General features: G+C 42.5%; 1 non-coding gene and 1 pseudogene across 1 annotated transcript; both read right to left on the reverse strand.

Moving 5' to 3' along the window:
- Positions 1 to 1,817: 1,817 nt before the first annotated feature.
- Positions 1,818 to 1,888, reverse strand: LOC118942470 (U5 spliceosomal RNA; annotated as a pseudogene).
- A 2,666-nt stretch (positions 1,889 to 4,554) lies between these two features.
- LOC118942465 (U5 spliceosomal RNA) lies at positions 4,555 to 4,670 on the reverse strand. Its single transcript, XR_005038402.1, has one exon. It is a non-coding gene; the product is annotated as a U5 spliceosomal RNA (small nuclear RNA).
- Between the last annotated feature and the right edge of the window lie 4,652 nt (positions 4,671 to 9,322).

The following is a 9,322-nucleotide window of genomic DNA, read 5'->3' on the forward strand; positions in this document are numbered from 1 at the left end:
CATGCGCAATGCCAAGCATCAGCACCCTGCAGCAGTGTTCCAACATCTAGTGGAAAGCCTTCCAAGAAGAGTGGATGCTGTTATAGCAGCAAAGGGGGACCCACTCCATATGAATGCCCATGATTTTGGGATGAGAGGTTCGACGAGAAGAGGTCCACATACTTTTGGTCATGTAGTGTATTTAGTATAGTCTTATCTAAAAAGGATCACTTTTTAAATGTTTTTTTATTTTATGAAATTCACTGAGGAGGACGTTCCTCGCCTTCCTCCTCTGAGGAGCTTCCACTGATATTGAAATAAATATTAAGATAAAGAGGCATATAGGAAGACATTTTTTTTTGCTGATACTCATAATGTTCCTCTCAGAGGAGGCTGGTGGGATGAGCTATAGGAGGACGGGCTCATTGGAATGGCTGGAATGGAATAGGTGGAACGGGGTAAAACGTGGTTTCCATATGTTTGATCTGTTCGATACCGTTTCATGGATTCCATTCCAGCCATTACAATGAGCCCATCAATCAATCACATTTATTTATAAAGCCCTTTTTATATCAGCCGATGTCACAAAGTGTTATACAGAAACCCAACCTAAAACCCCAAACAGCAAGCAATGCAGATGAAGAAGCACGGTGGCTAGGAAAAACTCCCTAGAAAGGCTGGAACCTAGGAAGAAACCTAGAGAGGGGTGGCCAGTCTTCTTCTGGCTGTGCCGGGTGGAGATTATAACAGAACATGGCCAAGATGTTCAAACGTTCATAGATGACCTGCAGGGTCAGATAACGATAATCACAGTGGTTGTAGAGGGTGCAACAGGTCATAGCTGATCATTCAGAGTTAGAGACAGCAGGTGCGGTAGAGAGAGGGTCCAAAACAGCAGGTCTGGCACAAGGTAGCACGTCCAGTGAACAGGCCAGGGTTCCATAGCTGCAGGCAGAACAGTTGAAACTGGAGCAGCAGCATGACCAGGTGGACTGGGGACAGCAAGGAGTCATCAGGGCAGGTAGTCCTGAGGCATAGAGGGAGCATACTTAAATTCACACAGGACACCAGATGAGACATGAGAAATACTCCAGATATAACAGACTGACCTTAGCCTCCTGACACAAACTATTGCAGCATAAATACTGGAGGCTGAGACAGGAGGGGTCGGGACACACTGTGGCCCTGTCCTACGATACCCCCAGACAGGGCCAAACAGGCAGGGTATAACCCCACCCACTTTGCCAACGCACAGCCCCCACACCACTAGAGGGATATCTTCAACCACCAACTTAGACAAGGCCAAGTATAGCCCACAAAGAGATGCACGAACCCGAGGGGTGCACCAACCCGGACAGGAAGATCACGTTAGTGACTCAACCCACTCAAGTGACGCACCACTCCTAGGGACGGCATGGAAGAGCACCAGTAAGCCAGTGACTCAGCCCCTGTAATAGGGTTAGAGGCAGAGAATCCCAGTAGAGAGAGGGGAACCGGCCAGGCAGAGACAGCAAGGGTGGTTCGTCGCTCCAGTGCCTTTCCGTTCACCTTCACACCCCTGGACCAGACTACACAGTCAATCATAGGACCTACTGAAGAGATGAGTCTTCCATAAAGACTAAAAGGTCGAGACCAACTCTGAGCTCTATAGGAGAAAGCCCTACCTCTTAGAAATTCTTGGAACAGTAAGGAGGCCTGCATCTTGTGACCATAGCGTACGTGTAGGTATGTACTGAAGGACCAAATCGGAAAGATAGGTAGGAGCAAGCCCATGTAATGCTTTGTAGGTTAGCAGTAAAAGCTTGAAATCCCGTCCTCCTATAGCGCCTCCCACCAGCCTTCAGTGGTTCCTGTTCATGGAAATCTTAAGTAAAAGGCAAAATATTTATTCCATATGAAGAGAAACCAGATTGTTGGCACTGGCAGCACCAGGATTTCCAGTAGAGGGTAATATGTTGTGCTGATGTGTGCCCTCTGCTGCCTAATCAGAGAAGGGCTATGAGAAGGGCTACACCTCACTACAACCACCCACTGGGCCCGGTGTCGTGGTAATTTCCTGTATTACTAAACATTGAGAGAGCAAACCACACACAAGTCAGAGTTATATTATAAAGTCCATCTTTAATTATATGAGCTTCACCATAGCCCTGTTTGACTCTCAGATCAATTCAGTGTCTATAAATGAATTCTCTGAGAGTGTTTACAAAAAGACAATAGAGATCTTTTATAGCAAAGATCCACCCCCTAGTCGACATGACAAACCACAGATAAAGGCACTTTGTGAAGTTCCTATTTACTTTAAAGAGGAGTATCCCATAGCCAGATAGCATTAGCTATAAATTATTGTTCAGTTTGGTCTCCTAAACAAAGTTCTTATCTCGTTCTTGGTACAACATAGTACCAAACCATTACCTCATCCAATGGCAAATATCAATTGTCAATTTCTAGACACTCCCATCTCAAATACACCCCCTCCTGGACAAGATCAGAAAAGACAGTGAGCCTCTTAGGTCAGAAACTAGATCAAGATAAGGGCAACCTCAGAGGGGACATGCAATAGTTACAGACACATTCCCATAAGAAGACAAGCCTCCATTCTGTCCTCCTCCCCTTCTGATATTCTTCATAGCCTCACATGGTTTAACAGATACATTGACATATGAAGACAAGCCTGACCTCTCCCCTCTCTGGGCCCCAAGTGACTAAGCCCTAGCAGAGAAGGGATAACTGCAAACTGCCAACAGTATTATCCAAAAGAAGACATTCTAATGACATATCTCACATAAGCATTATTATGTTCCATGGGCGACGCACAATTGGCCTAGCGTCGTCCGGGTTAGGGAGGGCTTGGTCGGTAGGGATGTCCTTGTCTCATCGCGCACTAGCGACTCCTGTGGCGGGCCGGGCGCAGTACGCGCTAACCAAGGTTGCCAGGTGCACGGTGTTTCCTCCACGCATTGGCTTCGGGTTGGATGCGCGCTGTGTTAAGAAGCAGTGCGGCTAGGTTGGGTTGTGTATCGGAGGACGCGACTTTCAACCTTCGTCTCTCCCGAGCCCGTACGGGAGTTGTAGCGATGAGACAAGATAGTAGCTACTACAACAATTGGACACCACGAAATTGGGGAGAAAAAAAGGGGTAAAAATTCAAAAAAAATAGATACAAAAATAATCTGTTAAATCTGTCAGTCCATTCAGTCAGTCAACAAAAGGTCTGTGACTTTATGTTGGGAGATGGGTGGGGGGTCTAGACTAGTGCTGAAAGGAATTGGCAGTTGTGGTTGGTCTGTGCTGTGCTGTATCCAGTGTTGGTGTTGGGGCTTGGACCAGGAAAACCTGGGTTGGTACATTTGCTGGGTCCGGGACTGAAGGTCAACGGTTGGTGCTGGGGACCAGGAAAAAAACAAGAACCGGGAACTAGGGCTGCTGCAGGTGCTGGGTCGGGATCTGGGTCTGTAGAAGGGAGGAAGGACAACTGGAGGAGCAAGCAGACACACAAGCGAGCCCTAGACCCAGAGGTCTAACCTTAAATTAAGACCCCAAAAATAATTTGGATTGTCATTCATTTTCATGATAACTGGAAACACTTATCTCCCTCACTAGCTTTAAGCACCAACTGTCAGAGCAGCTCACAGATTACTGCACCTGTACATAGCCCACCTATAATTTAGCCCAAACAACTACCTCTTTCCCTACTGTATTTTATTTATTTATTTTGCTCCTTTGCACCCCGTTATTTTGATTTCTACTTTGCACATTCTCCCATTGCAAATCTACCATTCCAGTGTTTTACTTGCTATATTGTATTTACTTTGCCACCATGGCCTTTTTGCCTTTACCTCCCTTATCTCACCTCATTTGCTCACATCGTATATAGACTTGTTTATACTGTATTATTGACTGTATGTTTGTTTTACTCCATGTGTGTTGTTGTATGTGTCGAACTGCTTTGCTTTATCTTGGCCAGGTCGCAATTGTAAATGAGAACTTGTTCTCAACTTGCCTACCTGGTTAAATAAAGGTGAAATAAATCAAATACATTTAAAAAAATCATGATACAGACCATTTCCCCTTTGTGGCTATGGTAACTAGTGAAAACCGATATCCAGAGGACAGCAGCAAGACAGCATTCCTCAATGCAGTGGTATTACCACAGAGTTTCTAAACCGGCCTTTTGGTAGGCCGTCATTGTAAAATAATGATTTGTTCGTAACTCACTTGCCTAGCTATATAAAGGTTAAATAAATAAATGATAATATGATTTTTTTAAACAAATAAAACGCGATTGGCACAGCGTTTCATTTGTTTAAAAAAAAATCATATTATCATAATTTATTTATTACACGCTCATAGTAAATATAGCAAGACATAACTTTCAGCAACTATATGTCTCTAGCGTTCTGGCTACTTAATTAAGTGTTCCAAATCACATATTTCTTTATAGGTAGATAAACTGTGAATGAAACTGCACTCCAATACAACGTATGGCATTGCATGTAGTGTCCAACGCCTCTAATTACAAGCATGACGAACTTCTTAAGTGTCGTGCATCACGATTATATTTAAACAAGTGTAGGAAGCCCAGCCGTGAAGCCGGGCATCAAAAAATTAGTTGATACTCATAATGTTCCTCTCCACGGAAATCTTTAGTAAAAGGCGAAAGATTTATGCGATCTGAAGAGAAACCAGAGTGTACTACCGATGTAAAGGGGGTGAAACCATCTAGATTCGCGGCACTATCATTCCCGGTAACGGATTAATATTGTTGCGACAACAATAACGTGTGGATATAGACGCATAAATAAGGCGTCCACTACCATGTTCATGTAACTCTATATGTAAATATTTTGGGTGAAATTACGATAAAAAAAAATCAAATACCGTTTCCATATATACATGCGAAGGGGACTCTGGGTAATATAGCATACACTACTTCCTGATTGTTACAGCATTGACGTCTGGAATGGCGCTTCACAGTTTACAAATAAAAAAAAACCTACTGAACGAAATTAAACTTTTTTTTTTTTTTACTTTATAAGAGTAGTCTGCATTTCACCGATTTCACCGATTTGGCAAATAGGCATGCGCAGTTTAGACCCACCCACAGCTCAAAAACACTTCCCAAACTTGAAATATTACTTTGCCAAAGAGGAATGCACAACTTCAATACAGACAGGTACATTACAATCATGGCTCAAACTGTGGTGGTGTATTACTTATAGGTAGAAATAAACATACACGGGCATGAGAACATCAGTTTAGCCTGGTCGCTCCGAGAGACTTGTACCAAAGACAGTACAGTATGTGCTTGTACTATAATGGAAAACCGGAATTGAAAATATATTGGTTCCCAGCGAAAACATTTTTTTAAACAAATTAGAACGGAACTTGAAAGGAGAAGAACCGCATACACGAAAGGTGGAACGGGTGAACAATGGGACGTTCTTGACTTTTGATTCTCTTAACAATTTGTTTGGGGGGGGGGGTTCAAATCAAACTTTATTTGCCACATGCTCCGAATACAACAAGTGTAGACTTTACTGTGAAATGCTTACATACAAGCCCTTGACCAACAGTGCAGTTCAAGAAGAAGAACATATTTACCAAGTAGGCTAAAATAAAAAGTAATAATGTAAATGTGAGGTAATGTACAATGCATAATATTAACCCCCCCCCCCAAAAAAAACAGTAAAAAGTGAAATAATAATAAAGATATACTATTTTTAAAGCAAATCATGAAAACACCTGAAAGCGACAACAGCGCTCATGCAGAAAAATCGACTTTCATTAACACCTTTCTGTGTTTGCAAACATTGGCGCAGAATTAGTGGCAGAACAAGGGTGCTTATAGAACGCCAGCAAAAACAAATCCTAATTTCACACTCGTTTTGGAATGTAATTCAATTTTAAGGCACGTATGAATGTCCTGCTTAATATAATGTTTGTATCATCATCGCAATTCAACTGCATTATACTTAAACCAGTGGCTAGCATTCTACCTTACAACTGATGCATCCAAAATAGCTATTTTACAAAGATCACAAACAAATATATTCTTAGCGACTGTAAAAGCAAGAATAAAAACATCGGTGTAAGTGTATGAGAACCCCAAAAAGTGATTTTGTTTAAGTAATAAAAAAAAACGTAAATCGAGGCTATGTTGAATGGGCGGTGATAGATTCCTTACTGCCGCCAAGAGTCCGTTTTTCGTGTACTAGAAAAGTCTGTTGAAAGAAGCTTGACATTAATCCATGCCCAGTCCAAATCCTACAGTACAGTACAGCTACCAACAGTGGCTCACTGAGAAAATTAACCATTGCGACACACAGTGGTAGTGGAAGCTAGCACAGCGAGGCAGTCGCAGGGAGTCTAACTGTCCACGGGCAATTACTGATGCTGCGTTCAAGACAACTGGGAACTCGGAACAAATTTCAGACTGGAAAATTTGTTTTGAACGGTCATCTGACTTTCCGTCCAAACACTTAAAAGACACACCCTATCCCCTCAGCCCTCAAATTAAGTGGACACTTCTGATGATATATCATGACGTCTGACGAGTATACACTTGCAGGGAAAGGGGCGAGGGAGGAAGGAATTATTTTTAAAAGTCCTTGGCCGGAAATTAATCACTCATTCATCCCCCAATGATTGTGTTTTCAGCCACCGGTGGTAACTTTATATGCCTTACAGTGCATATCTACTTATATTAAATATATAATTATTAATATACGCCTACTGTTTGATAGCTAGCAAATTAATTAGCTAACTAATGTTAGCCTGCCTAGCTGGAACTGTTTTATTAACATATTTTCTTTTACAGACATGTAAAATGCCGTCATGTGCATTAGTAGCACAATTTCTAACTTATTTGCATTCGTTTTTACTTACACTTGTATGTTGACGTCTCCATTGATGTTGTTTACGTTTTCGCAGACTTTTCTTAGCACATGTATAATTGTCGTGAATTGAATTATGGGGAGTTTCAGCCCCAGAGTGAACATAATTGTACACTCGCAAAGCCAACTAAATACGAGGGCTGAGGGGCTTACGTTTCAAACTTCCCTTGCTTGGCTAATCATTTGGACCGCCCACCAAGGTGGTGACGGGGATTCCCCAAAGGGCATAAGGCGAGGGTAAATGGACGAGGGTGTGTCTTTTAAGTGTTTGGACCGTAGCCTTGGAATTTCAAGTCGGGAACTCGGGCCACATTCTGGAGCTCCGTCTTTCCTACCTGAAGATCACTAATGTCATGATTTGACCTCATATTTTTCAGAGTTCCCAGTTGTCTTGAAAGCATCATTACTACTGATCCCGGGTGTTGATGGCGCATAAAGAGGCATCAACACCCGTAAGTAAGTAACCTCTGCACTGTACATACAGTGCCTAGTTCCCCCTATCTGAGATATCTACTGCAGCCCTCATCCTCCACATACAACATCCGTTCTGCCAGTCACATTCTGTTAAAGGTCCCCAAAGCACACACGTGCAATTTGATTTGATTTTTGATTTGATCCCTGGGTCTTTTCAGTTCGCTGCAGCTAGCGACTGGAACAAGCTGCAAAAAAACACTCAAACGGGACAGTTTTATCTCCATCTCTTCATTCAAAGATTCAATCATAGACTTTCTTACTGACAGTTGTGGCTGCTTCACCTGATGTATTGTTGTCTCTACCTTCTGGCCCTTTGTGTTGTCTTTGCCCTATAATGTTTGTGCCATGTTTTGTACTGCTACAATGTTGTTCTCCTGCCAAGTTGTGTTGCTACCATGTTGTTGTCATGTTGTATTGCTACTAGGCTGTGTTGCTACCATGTTGTTGTCATGTTGTATTGCTACTAGGCTGTGTTGTCATATGTTGTTGTTGTCTTAGGTCTCTCTTTTATGTTTTTTATTATTTTTATTTAACCTTTATTTAACTAGGCAGGTCAGTTAAGAAAAAAATATTATTTACAATGATGGCCTACCCTGGCCTAACCCGGACGACACTGGGCCAATTTTGCGCCGCCCTATGGGACTCCCAATCACGGCCGGTTGTGATACAGCTGGCCAAATCAAACCAGGATCTGTAGTGACGCCTCTAGCACTGAGATGTAGTTAGTGCCTTAGACCGCTGAGCCACTCGGGAGCCCATATGTAGTGTTGTGGTGTCTCTCTTGTTGTGATGTGTGTTTTGTCCTATATTTTAATTTTTAATCCAAGCCCGCATCCCTGCAGAAGGCATTTTGCCTTTTGGTAGGCCGTCATTGTAAATAAGAATTTGTTCTTACCTGACTTGCCTAGTTAAATAAAGGTTAAATAAATGTAAAAAAAATGAAATGTCTTGATTGAATATGTCTTCACACCCCAGAGTTAATACTCGCTGCGAACACCTTGGCAGCCATTTCAGCTGTGAATCATTTTGAATAACATTCTACCAATTTTTCACAACTCTTAGGAAAACATACAGTATACTGTAGCCATTGTTTTTGTCAAAATCTCTCAAGCTCAGTAAATCTGGTTAGGAATCATTGATGGACAGCAATATTCACACTCAACACCTCCTGGAAAGCAATTCTGGTGTGTCTTTGGCATTACAATTTGTGCAATTGTCCTGCTGAAAAATAAAACTATCCTATGGCGTGTTTTCCTCAAACTTTTTAACTGGGCTTTGCTCATTTCATATGTATTTTGATCCTGACAAACTTCCCCGCCGATAACAAGTATACCCGGACCAGGCTCCACGAGGGGGCTAACGGGGGCTTAGCCCCCTCAGTTCAAATTTGAGCCCCATCAGTTTTTGTTTTATGTCCCCATATAAAAAAAAAAATAGCCGAAAGGTTACAATGAAAAGTTAACATGATTGAGTGACAGGCTGACGCCATAAATTCTGTATCTCCGCTGCGCTGTGTCAGCACAATGGACAGTGCGCGTTGTTTGTAGGGGGGCTATGGAAAGCCACGGGGAGGTTAGGTATGAATCCTTTGGGTTTCCATAAAAAGTGGGAAAAAGCGGTTCACATCTCTCATCTCGGTGGTAGGCTTAGTGAATAACTTGATACTCCTACGCTGTAATATTTGATTTTGATTTATAAGGGCGGGGTCAAGTTTACCGTTGAAGCTGCTTCACTCAACTCTGCCTCACACCCCAACACTACCAAGTTTAGTTAGTTTCTTAGCTAGCTTTAAAAAAGCATTATTGTTATTAGCCTTAGCCTATTTAGCTATCTCGAACCAGCTAATCTGCCATGATGGATATCAGAAATTGGCTTCACCAAAGTACCCAAACAAAGGAGAGTGATGAGCAGCAGCAGCATCACACCACGAGGCCGCCGCCAAGCTCCAGCTAGCTCCGTGTGCAGAGCCTACCCAC

Source organism: Oncorhynchus mykiss, chromosome 20 (genome assembly GCF_057628025.1).
Source record: "Oncorhynchus mykiss isolate SJ-2025 chromosome 20, ASM5762802v1, whole genome shotgun sequence".
Taxonomy (NCBI): Eukaryota; Metazoa; Chordata; class Actinopteri; order Salmoniformes; family Salmonidae; genus Oncorhynchus; species Oncorhynchus mykiss.